Consider the following 18,415-nt stretch of genomic DNA (forward strand, 5'->3'; position numbering starts at 1 on the left):
GTCTATGCTTGCGAAGCTCTTAAGAAATAAAGATAGATATATGTTTTCTATGCTCTTTTTCAGATCGTGAAAATATTAGAATGTCATCAAAGAAGACACCTGTGAACTTTGAGTGAGGTCTGAAAATTCTATCCATCATTCAATTGAATGTGGCGGGTGCATTAGTCAAACCGAATGGCATGACTAAGAACTCGTATAGTCCAAACATTGTACGAAAAGTTGTCTTATGAACATTTTCAGGTGCTACCCGTATTTGGTGATAGTTGCTCTTGAGATCAATGCGACTAAAGATACTAGCCCCTTGCAACTTATCCAAGATATCATCTATCCTTGGGATAGAAAAATGATTCTTAATTGTGATCTTGTTCAAAATATTTGTAGTCTATGCACATACAGAAAGAAATGTATTTCTTTTGAACAAGTAAGACTAGAGAGTAGTATGGAGAAGAGCTAGGTTGAACTAACCCTTTTTACAACAATTCATTTACTTGTTTTAGGATCTTCTCTTGTTGACTTGCACTTACTCAGTAAGGTGGTTGGTTAGGTGGTGAACTACCTGGGATAAGATCAATTGTGTGATCTTTCGAGCGCTTAGGAGGTAACTCTCATGGGAGTGAATCAATAAAACAATCTTCTTATTGTTTAACAAAATAATGTCTAGCTTGATCAATTAAAGAGAGGGGTTCTTTTAAAGTTTAAGTATTAGTTGGTATTGTGTGCTCATTAGAGGCATCAAGTGCCCTTGAATCATTAGCTTCTTTTGACCCTCTCACAAAAATCATGTATGCAGAAATAACTTTCTTCATTTCTTTATAAATGCTAACATGATTAACCATTGGCACATGCCAATCTCTAGCATCAGTAATGCATACTATGTTATGACCCTTGAATTGAAATGCAAGGGTCTTCTTAACAAAATCTGGAAGAGATCTAATCTTGTAATGCCAATACATACCTAAGATAACATCATAGTTAGTAATGGGTGCAAGTAGAAAAGATATTTGGTTGCGGTAATCCCCAATTCTAAGATTTAACTTCCCCTAGATAGGAGTAGAATTGGTTGTAAGTCCTTCAAATGCCGAACTTGATCCAATTGGTGTTCCCAATCGATCCGGTGGAATTTGTAGCCTTTCAACTATATTTGTTAACACAAAATTATTTGTGGACCTTGGATCAAAGAGTATCAAAAGTCGTTGATTGTTGAGTGTCCCCCAACCCTTTAAGAGTTGTCTTTTCTTCTCATTTGAATGAGTGTTAGCTTGTACATCCAGAATAGAATTTGAGGATGGTGGAGGAGGATCTTTAACCACATTTACTTCCTTTCTTTTGTGAGGACAATCATGCTTCATATGCCCTAACTCACCACAAAGAAAGCACATTTCTTTCTCTTTGTACTTTTGTATCTCAGAGGGTGAGAGATATTTGCGCTTCTTCTTGTTACCCTCTGGCTTTGAATATTGGTCATGGGTAAAGATAGGTCTTCTTCGATTAGTCCTGTCTCTTAGTTGATCATAGAGCTGCACTTGTCTAGCTCTTTAAGAACTCATCTCCAACTTTCGAGATGTACTAGGTGTATGCAAACTTTCAGCTATGATGGCAGACTTCATCATGCGAGATAAGATTTCATGTGGATACACCTTCATGGTTCTATGTAAATGAGGGAGTAGGCCAGCTTCAAACTTTTCTTCTCGTCATCGTTGATCTCCATGAAAGGAGTAACCTTGAGAAGAGTAAACCAAACCTTGTCCATATAACTTTTGACCTTCTCATACTCTTTCTGGCCTAGCCAATCCCACTCCTTGATATCATTCTCAAAATCAAGAGGCAAGAACTGAGCATAAAACTTCTTGTTGAACTTTTCCCAAGTCGTAGGTTTCATTCCCTCCAAAATTAGAGTCATCCACCAATCGCTAGCAATGTCTTTAAAGTGCATGCCTACATACCTGAGCTTGGACTTTTCTGAGAAATTACCATAAGAAAAAGTAACTTCAAATTGCCTGACAAAGGTTAACGTCTTAGCAGGATCTCTCTTACCAGAGTAAGAGTCAAACTTTATGTCCTTATCCCCATACTTGAAAGTCTTAGCCTTCTTAAGCTTGCTTCTCTTATGGTCCCTCTTTGTCTATTTGCGGATCGCATGAGACTTAGAACCAAGAGAGTAGAAACTAGAAGATGATGAGGAGGAGGAGGAACTTGAGTAATCAGGGGAGTAGTTGGTTGCTGAGGGAGATGACTCCCTCTTTATCCGCCTCACTCGAGGTGAGGTATTTTTACTCTTCTTGACCCGAGAGTCCTTTCTTCTAGGAAGCTTCTCAGCAATTGGATGCTTTGCACCTTCACCATCAATTGGTGCAATGGTGTTTCCTCCAGTATCACCATCTTTTGGAGAATTTGGTCTTGTACAAGTAGCTTCTTCCCTTGCTCTTAAGCTGTCAATCAATTGACGTACTTTGGGAATCTCCAACAAGCTATGATACTCTATCAATTGAGCATGTAATTGCTCACTTGTAGGTGCTTCATTAGTTGCCGTCTTTACCTTCTTCTTGCAAGGATCGCCTTTACTTTGAGAAAAGCAAAGAGACCTGCTCTGATACTGTTGTTATAAGATCCGAGATACACGCTTGACTTTCTTATATACTTAAAATATATATGGTGGATATTATGCTGGTGTAGAGAGAGAACATATGAGAGAAAAGAAAGATGTTAGAGAGAGAGAGAGAGAGAGAGAGAGAGAGAGAGAGAGAGAGAGAGAGAGAGAGAGAGAGAGAGAGAGAGAGATTGACAATACACTAGGGACTGGAAGATGGGCCAATCCCCCCCTCCTTGTGGAGTTATATTATTGACAAGGAGCAAGCTCCTCTGTTACTCATAAACTAGTTCTTACTTGGAAACAAGATCACGATTTCTTGCACAGTATACAACTGGCTAACACTTGCACAACTTGAAAGTTGGTACCTTTTGATCCTTCTTGAGTCTCCTTCTCTCCTACACAAAATGTGTAGGGCTCTCCTCTTGGAGCTTGATTTCAGTAGAGCTTCCGCAGCATTTGCATCTTCTCTTCTTCTCCTGGAACTTGATTTCAGTAGAGCTTCCGTAGCACTTGCACCTTCTCTTCTCCTCTTGGAACTTGATTTCAGCAGAGCTTTCACAGCTCTTGCACCTTCTATTTTCCTCTTGGAACTTGATTTCAGCAAAGCTTTCGCAGCACTTGATTTCAACAGAGCTTCCATAGCTCTTGCACCTTCTCTTCTCGTCTTGGATGTATGCAAAGTGATGCTTCCTTCACCTCCCCCACACCCAAGGAGAGTCTCCTCTTTTATAGGCTTTGAAGAGCTTCTCTTCTTGGAGAGAGACTTGAGTGCCAAGATGGGAAAGGTTGATTTTCATGCAAGATGTGGCTGTTCCAAGACTTGCTTTGCAACACCAATTTCAAGATATCTCTCTATGTGTTGCTCGGATGAAAAAACGTCCAATACAAAAGTTGCAGATCTCGTTGTTTTCGATATCCCATGTGGACCGTTTTTAGAGATCGTTTTTCTATTGTGATTTATTTTAAAAATGGATTCACCATGTCTATTTTAAGAAAAACAGCTTTTTAAACTGTACTCTTAACTTGTGGTTCATGCAACCACCTTAAGGAGAGTTCATTAGATTGCCTTGGGCCTCAACCTTAAGATTGACTTCCACACAAAAGCTTGTGTCATTTTAGACTTTAGAAAGAGAAAATCACTTCTCTCCTCACTTCCAGAGGATCATGTCTCTCATCTTTCTTAGTGAGAGAATTACTTCTCTCGTCTTTCTTAATGAAATACCTTAAAACCTTGACTTGTAAGGGAGAGGATGATTCCAAATGAATGCAATGCTCATTACACACAAGTAAACGTTTCCAGGCATCCCCGGATACACACATAAATACATATACACAATGCTAATGCACTTTCTCTTCTTAGAGCTCAATCCATCTTCATTTATGTGTAACTCCTTGGTTCTTGCATACACTCTTACACTTGACAGACACTTCCTTTCCCCTTCATAACTTGTAATGCATGTATCAGATATCCTTGTCACAGTGCTCTAATCACCCCATTAAGTGATGCACTAGGAATACTGGTCTCTAAATGGTCTCATGGCCATGCTAGATCATCATCAACAGTTAAAGAAAAGTGAGTCATTAATTTATTGACATAAATTTATTAAATAGAGAATGCGTAATAAGCAATCAATTTAGTGATAGGGAGGAAGTGTATAGAAACATGTGGTGAGTATAGTAAGTGCAACTAGCCTTTTTCTTGGAGAGGGTGGTAATGACTTGATTAATCAACAATTACAGCAAGCATAAAATTCATTTTAATTGAAAATGCAAATATTACCACTTAATCTTCGATGATGGACAACCTCCTGGTTCCAAGGTTGGAGCCTTTGTGGTATTTCTTTACCTTGAACTGTAATTTGGATGGAATACAAAGAGATTCCCTCAACCTTCTTTGCTCTCCAATTGCTTTTTGTTGTCATACTTGACTAGTAGACCAATTTACCCTTGGTTTGCTCAGGGATTGGCCTTTAATTGTGTGCTCTTGGGTGACAAATTTAGCCCCAAATGTTCATTGGCTGAATGGTCACTTGAATCTCTTGAAAATTTCCTAATTTTAATGACCAAAATTCAAGTCTCAAGGCCTTTGATTTTTTTTTTGCACATTTCTCGAGGTGGTTGTCAAATCCTAATTTCTACTGTAAATTAGGGTTTACAATAGAGATTAGTTATAATCTTAGCCTCCAATGGTTAATTTTGTTGGAAATTGCTAAAGAACAATGAGAATAGATTGGAGGATGAGAAAGAATATTGATGTATTTGCGAGAAGTGGAAGAAATCAAATGTTGTTTTATTTAGACAGCCATGAAAGTTGTCTCCACTATTATTGGAACACCCCGTATATGATGTTGCCTGACTAAAACAATCCTCAAACTGCTCAAAAAGTAATTTGATTAGCCAACAATTAGATTGGCTAGGCCAACTTATCACCCAAGTGATCTTGAGCACTCACAAGCTCGGAATTGGCGTTAATTAATTAATTAATCAATACAATATCCCTAGTGTCACCATTGACACTAATGGGTAATTAAATGTTTTAGGCCAAGTTTTGATATTGTGTACCACCTAGTATATGTGTCAGGTAAACTTATTACAACTTTTGCCAATGTCACCCATTAATCATTAGGGTTAGGAAGGTCTCATTGTCACTTAACTAACTTGCATTTCATTGTGTACAACTCAATAATGCCAAAGGTAAGCATTAAAAATACATGTCTTCATGACATACCTTTCTCGTGAAATCCTTGCAATCGTCCTCAATTGCTCTGCTAGGTGATCAAAGTAAACTAATACTGAACTAGAGAAACATAGGCATCATAATTAAAAAACATTGGTCGTTGTTGTTTGATTATGCTATTGTTCAACTCATGCTAAAATTTTCAGTCACTGTCATATCTAATCAAAAAGAAACTCTAACAGTTGTTAGAAGCACTTGGATGCATCCACTAACTTTATTTCTAAAGTTTTTTGTTGAAACAACCATACTAAAGCATAAACTACGTATAAACAATGCTATATTATCAGTGGCATTGCTTCACATGTTGCTATCTTATTAACCCAAAAAGAGAAGCCATTAAAAAATGATAAAGGGTCTAGATACTTGTCACTCAAGTTTTCATGTGTCCTAGTGCTTGTCCCACTTAATGATATGTAGTTGTGGACTTGTCTTATGCTATTCTACTCTCTCTCTTTGTAGTGAGTCTACATTTCTTATATAAAAAGAGATTGTTTCTTCTCATTCTAGATTAGATTTGTTATTGTAAACTCATATACATTAGCTAAAGATAGCCCCAAAGTTGAGCATAGCCATTTCCACCACCATCCTTCACTCTTTCATAATCAAGTCTCTCAAAATTTCCCTTCTCTTATAGTTATTTTATAGGACAACAAACATATAAATTAATTAGAACATCTCCTTTTGAAGCTCTTCTTCCATGTCAAGATTAAGAACGAAGCCATGCTAATTTACTGCTCCTCAATCATGAAGAAGGGCCAATTTTTCTTCTCTTCCTACTCTCAATTTGCAAAGAAACTAGTTATTTTATTGCATAGTTAGTATATACATGTGATGCATATGTACATGTATACATCTGTTGCATGATCTTGTGAGAGTGAAAAATATTTATTTTCGTTGGGTGAGTTGGCAATATAATTGTGATGGTTTACAAGTCCTATTAATAGAGTTCATTGAATCATAGGTTTTTTTTTGAAAATCGTATAGTATGAGGCTCCAGTGCAGTCTGAAAAAGAGATATTAAAGTTAAAAAAAAACTCATAGTTAATTGTTTTGTAGGTTGCATTTATCTCATAATTATACAAGATACTCATTTTTCACACAAGGGGTTCACTCATAGTAAAGAAGATATGTCACATGCATGCAAGGACTTCTAAAAAAACCTCTATTTATGAAGCTTGTAAGACCAATATATCCCTCTATTTAAGCTTATAAGATATATACATGTATGACTTTTTATGTATCCCCTTTCTTAAATGTAAGTCTTCATAGAACATATACTAACTTTCTTTTTAAAAGTTGGAATTATCCTAAGCAATTAAAAGTATCAAAATGGTCATATCACAAAGTGATTTATGTAGTGGCACTTGGATACCATTGAAGCATGTGTCGCAATGTTTTTGAGTGCCCGTGCTTCCTTATCACATGAGGAGAGAGAGTAGGGGGATTAAACCCCTTTATACTTAGACTACACCAAGTGGACATCAATCTCTCTTTGGAAGAAGAGGAGTTGAATCTCTCTACCAAAACCATGGGAGAGTGCCAACCACTATGATTAATTTAGTAACCCTACTAAGTGAGGGTTTAGGGTTTTAACCTTACTTGTCAAGGTCTCTTGTATGCCACAGAGAAACCATTCTATGGAGAGAGGTGAGCAAATGCATCCTCGCCCCCCCTCCCCTTATTTTTTCCCTTTATCCCCTCCTTAAATTTAAGTTCAATATAGGAAATTAAGAGGGGTGTACCTCTAATGTATACGCTTAAGTGTCCCCTTCCAAAAACCCCCCTCCCTTACACTCACGTGATACCATACAACATCTATAGTGAACCCCCCGCGACTTTTCATAAGGTAGAATGTAGATTATTGCATAATCTAGGATCACATATCTAAATTATCCCATAAGGTTTAATATAATGCTTGATGACTCTTAAAGTCTAATTGACTTAATAGATTGATCACAAAGTTGTGTTGAACCTCATATGGGAGACTAATAAGGATTTTCTTACATACAAGAAATGACAAAGAGAATGAGAACATATAAAAAGCAAAATGGTACAATGGCGTATATAGGAGAGCATGGAGCATATCGATGTGTTTTGTGTACAGTTGTGTTTGTAGCTTGTGTAATAGAAGATTGCAACTCATCTTAATCAAACTCAATGGATCCGATTACTAAGTATTTGCATGCACTTTAATTGGTAATATTGATGAATGCATGAGTTGCCCTAAACTCATAAATTTGCTTAGGGGTTCACACACACACACACACACACACACACACACACACACACACACACACACACATCACATGTGTTTAAAGCTTATTTATGAATACCCTTACTTGTGGATTTTTCTTGAATGAGACATTGCCCTTTTCTATTCAAGTTGTAAATAACCCCTTTATATGATATCTTTATATTATATATATATATATATATATATAATAGTATTTTAAAAATATATTTTTTGAATCCATGTGATACATATATTCATGAGTGATCCCCTTGAGTAATTTTGTAATAAATCTTTATTGAATTTAGAAAAAAGATATAGAATAAATCTTATATATTTATCAAAACATATTATAGAATATATGATTTGTATGATGTACTTTTGGAATTTGTAATAAATTTTGTATATGTTTTCTTTAAAGAATTTAAAATATAGTGAATCTTCTTTCAAAAGAGTTATAACTTTTATCTATTTAAGTTTCGACCTTTATCTATGATTAAAAAAGAAAAAAGTCAATTGGTGAATATCGGCAACTAAACTCATAAGTTTTGACCTTTATCTGTAATTAAAAAAGAAACAAGCCAATTGGTGAATATTGACAACTAAACTCATCCTTGATTCCCATACTCCCTACATTAATCAAATGACTGCTACTAATGTCCCTAGTGCTTGCAAAAAAGGATAAACACACAAAAGTCATCTAGATAAACATCAATGAAATCATGCAAATGATTCTTAAAAGCTACCATAATCACATACTAAGAGCTAGCATGGGCATTGCATAGTCCAAATGACATGACCTTGTATGCATTGGTTTCCCATTCTATTGTGAAACTTATCTTAGATTGATTTTCTTTTGCAATTTACACTTGATCATATCTAGTGAATTTGTCTAGCACGGAGTATACGTCATGGCATGCAATTGCCATCATGAATGCATGGACCATAGGAAAATGATGCATTCAAATCATATGACATATTAGCACCATATTCAAAATCATATACATGAGAATCCGAAGAAACATCATTAGGTAGTTGCAGTCCTTGATCAACTATGGATTGATGTAGATCAAACACGGAATCATAAGAGTCATGACCAAGGATGGGCTTATGTATCTCATCAACATGATTATCCCAAGGTAGCTCATCATCATATGGATATGCATTCTCATCCATTTCTGCAACTAACTCTCCTTGTGAACCATCATCACATATCTCTGCGTCCTCATGTTCTTCACTATCCATTAAACTCTCTTCTTCATTTTGATCTTCATCTTCTTCACTATCTTCATTCTGAAATTCCTGCTCTTGGTCTTCTATTTGATCATTCTCCTGTATATCTTCTTCAGCTTGGACCTCCCTTATCTTCTTCATTGCCATCATCATCTTGAGTGTTGTCTTCTTCATCAGCTTCTTCATTTTTCTATATGATGTTAACCTCTTTGGTTTGCATTGTATACATTCTAGCATTAGTTACCATAGGCTGGCCATAATGAATTCTTGCATTATATGGTTCATGCTGCCCATAGTCAACTAAATGTTGTTGGAAACAAGATACATGATACTCATTCCTATAAGATTGGTCTTGGAAGCATTCAAGACAACTACATTTAACATTGCAATGCTGCCCATAAACATAGGCACCCCCATAGGTATGATCATCAACATGTTGTCCAAAGTATTTTGGAGTAGGTTCCAAAGATGAAGCATGATCTTCATATGCATACATCTCTCCAAAATATCCTTGCTGCTGCCCAAATGCATCAAGCTATTGGCCATGAGCATTTGTATGATTACTCTCATGATCAAATCTGCCATAGACAAAACCACCTTGTTGCTGGCCAAAACCATTTGGATAAGGATCACCTTGATCATCTTGGCATGAGGTATGGCATCCATATTTCCCAAAAGGACTTCTAAGACTTTGCCCATTTGAAGAAAAAGAGACATAAGATCCATAGTCACTATATCCATGAACTGGAGCATCATAGGAAACACATCCATAAGCATTAGTGCCATTCTCTCTTTCATGAGATACACTATATGTATAAGCATCCTGTTGAACATTTGACACTTGTGCAATGCTCCTATCAATGATGGATACGAGCTCTTTAACCTTCAACTTCATTTCCCTTACATCTCTGACCAAACTATCCACTGTAACCATGCTGTCCCGATTATCCCTATGCACTCTTTTGGCCATATCTTGAAGAATATAGAACCAAATAAGGCGTTTGATGGCTCTATTTGAAGCTAATGATGTCTAGCATCAAATAGAGGCCTGGTTTGAATTTTAGAGTGCCAATACCCCATTTTGTAATAGATTTTCTAAATCTGTCCACAGTAGACAGCACCCTGTTTTACCCTGTTTTGGCCTTGTTATGTCCTATAAACCATTGCATACTAACTCAAAAACTTAGAGCAACATGCTGAGCACTTGATAGGACCAATTAGGCATTATGTGACCTGTATTGAGTGGGTAAGTACACAATTTCTGACTCTCAACACTTCTCCAAAATCACTGCAAGTTGTAGGTGTCAACCACTACCAAGACAATACCCCTTTGTATGTATCACTCCAATGCATTCATATACATTGAAATACATTCTTCTTTTCATTTCCAATTCTGAGATGACATACCATGTGCATACATCATTCACTGGTGTTTTGAAGAAGAAAGAAGTCCAAATGCTTTGCCCATTCCTGTCATACAATCATGCTACAAGAATACTTGCAAGAATGCTTGCCAAGAATGTTTGTGGAAGACATCCAGCCATCAATGCTTGATGCTTGTATTGATGAAACCAATCCAATGGCAAAATTTAGCTTAAGAAAGCTATCAAGATGCTAGGAATTCAAAATCTTAGTAGGCTTGAAACTCTATATGTTGCCCACAATTCATAACAAAATTGAAGCTTAACATGCTCATGAAATGATCCAATGTTGATGAATAGGTTGAAGCGGAAGTAGAAACTCAATGAAAAGGACTCAAATAAGACAAAATCCCTTTGAATTAGATCACTTATGATCAAGATTTCATCAAACCTTTATAGTCCCCTACTGCTCCAATTGATCAAGAGTGTAGGAAGACTCCAAATCTTCTTATTATGCTTCAATCATTGAGATAGAGCACAAACCATTGTTAACCTTGAATAATGAAGTAGATAATGAGTCCCTAAAGAGCTTTATGCTAAAATCCCCTTGATTTGAAGAAGATTCAAGTGGAATTTGATGTTGCCTTGCTTCCTATAGCTCGAAGAAGATGGTAGTCCCAAATGTAGTTGGTGTTGTGTCAATCTTGATCAATGTTAGTGGTAGAATGATTATAGGAGCTTCAAATAAGGTCCCCGAGCTATAATGGAATAAAAGCCTCTTCAATAGGCTTTGAGAACTGGCTAAGCATTTGACTCAAAATCAATGTGATGATTGTATATAGTGGGATTGATTCCCTCTAAATCTTGATAGGACCATGCAAACACATCCAAATTCTTCTTTAGTAGATTCCACAAGATCAATAACTCCTTATCAAGAAGACCATTACCCACTTTAAGATGACATTGAGTTCCACCTACATAAGTAAACTTTCAAGGACTGTGCTTCTATTTTCTTGGGAAGGATATGCCGTAACGGCCTTTTCTTCAGCGAAGGTTTTGTTTGGTTTCTTTAGAGGAGTTGAAATATACTTTCAGTGAAGTTGATTCATTGCCTTTTTAGGATCGATTCGAGACTACTTTATTTGGTCCTGACCAATGGTTAGAGTTCCTTTGAAACAATGCATCCACACCCTTGGTTCAAATAGCCATGAGCTTTCCAAAAACAGTGGATAAGAGGTTCCATAGGATCTAGGTTTCACTACCAAATGGGTTAGCTAATGATCTCTTCCAACTAGGGTTGCTTTAACATAGGGGAGAATGCCAACTTAATTATGTTCTAATCTACTAGTCAAATGAGCCATTGGATAGGTTGCATGCCTTGCACTCCCAAATCTTCATTGTTACGTCTATCATTATATTCACCGAGGAGCCTCCATCAATCAATGCATTTGTAATAAAACACTCTTCAATCCATACACTAGTCTCTAAAGTACTAGGATCCACGAAGGCATTAGTTGCATCCAATTCCTTCATAAGCTTTGAAATTTTTTTGGTCTTTGATGCAATTATTGAATTGATAATCCTCAGTCCACATCTTCTTGTTAGAATGTTTTTGAATATTTTCTAGTAAATAGGATACAACATCAATAGCTATGGAATGTCATGTTTTGGGTTGGAATGTATCCAAGTCCTTGATTAGGGTATACTTCTCAATGGGTTCCACTAGCTTTTTTGATTGGCTTGGGAATGGGGCTAACACTCATTTTCATCTTCCTAATCTCTTTGAGAATAGGCTGCATTTTTACCTCCTAAGGTTAGAGGTATTTTCACCTCTTTTGTCTCCACGACCTCCTAATCCAAGTTTTAAGATTATTTCTAGAATCTCCAATTGCACTGGAGTACTGTGCATTGTATTATACTACATTGTATTTTTCTATGGCTCTATTGGGAGTTTGAATTTTACTATCTTGTTGGGGACATTCTTTTTTGAACTATTGCTTCTTTCTTCTTTAGCACAGGTTATAGACTACTTCTAGTTCTACCAAGTTGGATGTAGATTCTTATACCTTTGGTTGGTTGTCAATGCTACTAGCATTTACAAGATTTGGACTTGGACAATATTTTTTAATGTGGCTCTCTCCTTTGCATTTGCTACACTATGGCTTGTAATCCATTGATCTTTTGGGATTAGGGCAATTTGAAGAAATGTGGTATTTTTCTCCACACTGATACTTACTTGCAAAGTCTTCAACTACTATATGATCACGTAAATGAACTCTTTCTTGATATTTCTCACCAAGTTAGACAAATAGTCCTTTAGATTTTCACTTCTTATTGCACTTCTAGTGGAGTTTTGGGGTGTCTCTGCGATCACTACATAAACAGGCTAGGCTAATGCATAAGAAAATCTATTTTGATTTTGATTTAAAACTCCTTTTTGGGCTAGCTATTGACTCTAGTTGGTAGGATTCAAGGTTATTATTATTGATTAGTCATCAATGGGACAAACTAAGACCATTGCTATTGTGATTGAGTAATCATTGGAGGCACTATTTATGGCCATTCTTGCAATAGTTAAAGCACCATACTAGAGCACTATAGGCACTTATATAAGGGCAGGATACAATTTGTGGGATTGAATTATGATGATACATCACTCTTGGCATTGAGAGAGAAAAAAAAAACATCTTTCTTGATTCATGGCCAATTTAGCCTCCATCTCATTATATAGTGTGGCAGCTTGCAGATTGAGTGGCCTTCTTAGTTCCACAAACTTCTTAAACTTTGGTTGCAGTCTGCTAAGGAGCACTCCCTTCTAAATTCTACCATCTAGATTGTGCTGAGACCATCTCTTTAGTATTGAATCCATTCTAGAGCCTTAGGATTCAACATGTTTTCTAGCCAATTGACTTAATTTCATGAATTTCTCTCTCATCAGCTCTTCAAAACCTTTGCATGTGAATTTAGTGAGAAAATCATGCTTCAATTTGTCCTATGTATTGAAAGTTTCTATTGCCTTTGTTGAAAGTGGTGGGAAATTTTGACAATAAATGATTTAGGGTCATGGCACATGCTACTGTAAACTATGCTACATGAAGATCAAGGTCTTCATTGTACTCTCCCTTAAAAGTTGGCAATGGGACTACCTTGGCAAGACAATCATCCATATTTTCAAGATGTGTTTGGCTAGGAAGGGGACCTTGGTTCTATTAAGCCATTAGCATTTTTGTAAAGAGTGTTGCAAGGGTGTCACTTCTCACAAAACATGTGTGCCTACATACACACATAAATATGCATGCACCTCTGTGTGTGTGTTTGCACACACATGCACACATGCATGTGCACATGTATACTTGAATGTGCATGCACATGCATGCTAAGTTGTGGAATAATGTCATATGTATAAGATTGATATGTGTATCTTACTTTATACGCATTTAAAATAATCACTTCATGTATGCACGAATGGCTATGTATATATAATTTGTAGGTGTATATCTATATATTTTGATTAGATGATGAATAGGTTTAGACTAAGACTTATTTGTTTCATGAAGTAGGCAAAAAATGAATAAAAGAGCTTTCATCTTTTGAAATCTTGCTAGACTACATTAGTTGAGTTTGGATATATTTTTCTCTCATACAAGGGTTGAGCATAGGTATACACAACTTGCACACAACCATGCATGCAAGTGCAAACACATATGCAAGCATGCCCCTTTTTCATGTTGACATTTGTGATATGTTGCTTTAGAATTTGAATTGGTTATCACCTAGATACTAAGAGTTATCAAGACTTGAGTTGATAGGTAATAGTAGAATGTGTCTTTATTGATTCTAACCTTTATATCTATGGACTTTAGTTCTAACCTAAGAAAACTAAACATGGCTCATAAATAGAATCCCAATAGATTCTACACTAAGATGAATGTCCTTTACTATCTAGACTTGTGTCCAATGTGATGCCAAAATGTGCTCAGAATCATCATCACAAATTGATGCCGAACGGCAACATGGATATATGGGCATGCATGGCTATACATATAATATGTGATCACATCAACATATGCAACTCAAAATCTATGTGTATTGGCATACATGCTCCAATAACCCATGAGAAACTCCACATTCCAAATGTGTTAACAAAACATGCATGTGCCTTTCAAATATCATTGGAGTTTCCTGAATGTGCAAAAACAAAAGAATGCTTGCACATAAACATGTATGCTTGACAACACTCTTTTCATGCAAGGTGTAGTCTATGATACAAAATGCACTCTATTGGTGTAATGTCATGTGAAGCTAACATAGAGTGTGAATTCTTCACTATGACTCTTAGAAAATTGTAATTGAAATTTAATCTTTCTTAGAACTCTTGTGTAAAGAAAACATCAAGAGTCATTATAGCACATTTATATGATATGCAGAATCTGAGACTTCTTTTCTTTTTTTAAAAAATGTTTCTATTAAAAGTATTCAAGTGAGAAAGCTTGTGCCCACATAGTCATGTTTTAGGTTGAAAGAAAAAGATCATCATGATGAATGTATAATTATGATGAGAAATAAAAACATGGTCTATGAAGCATAACGTCCTTCGTATGAATAAAAAATCCAAAAAGAAGATGATATGCTACCCTAGGTGCATTACCTTGATATAATTAACTCAATTAGTGTATATAATATTATTGTAGTAGTAATAATGTATATAATGAATTGTACAAACTTGAATGGGAGTTCTCCACAATGTGTAAATTTAAATTTTGATGTATAAAGTATCTTTTATTGTGTAGTTCACAACAAAATATGATGCCTATATGCAAAGTATGTTTGGCCAACAACACTTACTGTGTGAAACATGGCTTAGGTGAAGTGCATTACATATTTTTGTGACACTAACTTTGCATGGCCTAGGCATGGAATATTCAAGCTTGTAACAACTTGTTGCATTCCAATCGATGTACACGTACGTACAATTACTAATCTCTTATTTATAGTAATAATGACATTGCAATGACCATATAAAGTCTTAGATATAAGAAAGGGGTGCAAAATAAATATTCATGGTATGTTCGGCTAGTATAAATAGAGGATCATATTTCTCTTATGAGTCACAAACAACAACTTTTTCTATTCCCTTCACTTGGAGATGAATAATCTTCTTTATAATGTTTCGGGCTACTTATAGGCTTGTACTCCATTTTCCCTTTATCCTAGCCCTTGTTTCCCCTCTTTTTTAACCTACCCCATGTTAGGTGGACCACAAGAATGTATATGGGGTTTGGAATTTAGGCTTTTACTTAAGTTGGTGGGTGCCCATCTCTCCTATTTGGCTCTTGGTCATCCTTTCTTGATTTATGTATACATATTAGATTATACTAGCCATCATGAAAGTGAATGAAAGCTACTGCCCATGCCCTTTCTAAGCTACAACTCTTCCTACTTTGCGAAAAATACTACAACTTGCATGGGTGCTAGCTTGGCTTTCAAAATAATATTATAATTAATTAATTGTATGATTGCGAGCTTTGTTTGATGCCTTATGTTGTTTACTTGATTTGCACTTCTCTTTGCCTTTTCCTCCTTTGTGCATCTTTGTCGATTTTCATTGCTCTACTGCTACTCTCTATCCTATGGTTAACATTACCCCTCTCCTATAGATGAGTGCCAGCAGTTCCATTATCCATAGCACTCTTTGTTGGAGGTAGCATGCTTTAGCTTGCATCAAATATGAAGAATGTTGGGGATGATTGGACAATCATTATAAGGAGAGTGGTGGTTGTTGCTAGACTTTGATTTGGATGTTGAAGTCATTGGAAGGTCTTTGTGGAAAATAAAGTTGCTTTGCACTTTGGATGCCAAGTAAAGAGTGGTAATGTGGATTGAATGTAGCTTATGGAATTAGGATCTCCTCGCGGGAGGCCATTTGGAATCAATTGGTCTAGTTGAATTTGGGCATCACAAAGGATGTTGGCTCGAGGTGGAAGTTACAAGCCACTACATTCACTTATACCTACAAGGGCAAACCTCTCGTGCTCTCTCCCTAGGGGAGTGCTAGTTGGATTGCATGCAGAGGATATATGTATGGATTGGGAAACTCAATGCAAAAGCTAGAGTGTTGTCCCACATTTGAGGACCCAATCTGTATATACGGTATGGTGTCATTATTATGTGAGTGCAATGCTTATATAGGCTATTACATAGTTAGATCATGATGTCTTCTATTTGTTGATTGTCAATGAAGTAGAGCACCTATTGTTGATGGGTAGGTGATGGGAAGTACTATCATTGTTGTTTAGGGATAGAGGATTCAATGGAACATCACTAGAAAAACCTTGAAGTATCGTGTGGCCAATGGGACTCACATTCCTGGACATGATGACAAAGGTTCCTTTTAATGAATAGAGATTACAAAGCACACTAGGAGTGCAACATTGAGCGATGTTTAGATAACTTATGGATTTTCACGCTCCTTGTATTTTTGCTATTGCTATGAGAGATTGGAAAAGATTGCAAGAATTTGCGTGAGTGACTCAAGGAGATAGATATGACCTGAACAGAGGTTCCCTAGGTTTGTCATGCCCTAAGTTTATGTGGGGGACTAGGAAGTGGGGCAAGGGGGTTGGGGATGGAGCCGGCCGACCAAGGCCATTAAGCATACCTAACTTAAGGACACGTATGTGCAATGTTGTATTTGTGTGTGTATTTTTCTCTCTTTTTTGGTTTTTTTTTCTTTTGTTTCTTTTAAAATACAATATAGTACATGACTTTCTAGCCTTAGTATGAAGAATATGATGGCGAGATTAAGAGACTTGAGGGATCTCTTAAGGAAGATGACGTGATTGAGATTGAAGAAATAATGATGGTGTGGTTTATGGGTCTCAATATTGGATGTTGCCGAAATTATGACTTGATTGATGAGGGATCTCTCCATTGATAAGAGCTCATCCTCTCATTGGTATTGTGCCTGGCTTGTTGATAGAGAGAGTAGCTAAGAGAATGCCTACGGTGTCACACTTGTAGTGGAGGATGATCCTGCAGATGCAATTTGTAAAGTCTCTCCTAGCGACATGTTTCAACTAGGGCTTCATGCTTAGTGGTGCTTTTGGTCATTCTCCCAAAGGACAGTAGTCCTTGGTGGCTTCAAACATTTGATCCACCTACATAATCATCTATCCTTCATTCACTTGATAAAAATATGAGAGTACATGCAATTGATGTGCTTCAAAATCCATTGATAGGACTCTATTTGAGAAAATACCACTTATTTGAGTCTAGTTCTATTGACCTTGATTGTGGTTATCTCTTGCTTAACAATCATTGCTTATAGGGTGTGTGTTTTTGTTTCTCTTATATATATATATATATATATATATATATATATATATATATATATATATATATATATATATATATATATATATATATATATATGACTCTAGTCAATCTACACACACTCATTGAAAACATAATCAACTTCTATATATGTTTACAACTACGAATCCATGTCACTCTGAGATCTTAGAAGCCAATTGTAGAACTTAGGATACTCTAGTGCAACACAAATATTGAGAAGTTGTGGGAAATTAACTAGGAATGATAAGTATTGTGTAACATCGAGTAGTATTGTTCCTTGTCCTAGTCTACTAGCAACATGCAATTCCTCTTCTATTACAATTTTGTCAAGCACGAGATAGCCTAGGATTGTGGGTCCTGTTGCTAAGGCCATACCACAAAAGCTAGTACAAAAAAGGAAGTGGAGGCTACATAGGTCGGGTCTCTTTGAGACTGCCATATTGCTCGTCGCTCCTCTAAGATGGTCATTAGCTAGCCTTTGAGTTCAACCATCAAAGCTAAATTATTAAACCACCATTTCTCAAATTGGCTTTGTCCCTCACCTCATTATTTCAACTCCTCAATCTTGAACACATCATGTTGACAAAGCACTTCATTGAACATAACCTGTTAAGCGACACCCTTTAGCTTTCTTGTTTGAGATGTACCATAGAAGATTGTTTAGAAGCCCATCACTGTGTTCACCAAGATGCTCTTGCTTCTCCCAAGTTAGCGGATAACCTAGGTGTTCGAAGTATGCTTGCTCTATCACCATTCTTCTATGGTTTTGATAGTTGCTTTGGGCTTTAGTTTGGCAAGAGATTCGAGTTGAGAGAGGCAAGATTGAAGGATTGTAGGATTAGTTGTGCTTTTAGGATTCTTTTATTTATCTTGAGTGTCAATGGCCACCATGTCTTGTTTCTTATTGGATG

This window comes from Lygodium microphyllum, chromosome 13 (genome assembly GCF_053477565.2).
Source record: "Lygodium microphyllum isolate KBCC chromosome 13, Lygodium_microphyllum_v1.1.10, whole genome shotgun sequence".
Classification (NCBI taxonomy): domain Eukaryota; kingdom Viridiplantae; phylum Streptophyta; class Polypodiopsida; order Schizaeales; family Lygodiaceae; genus Lygodium; species Lygodium microphyllum.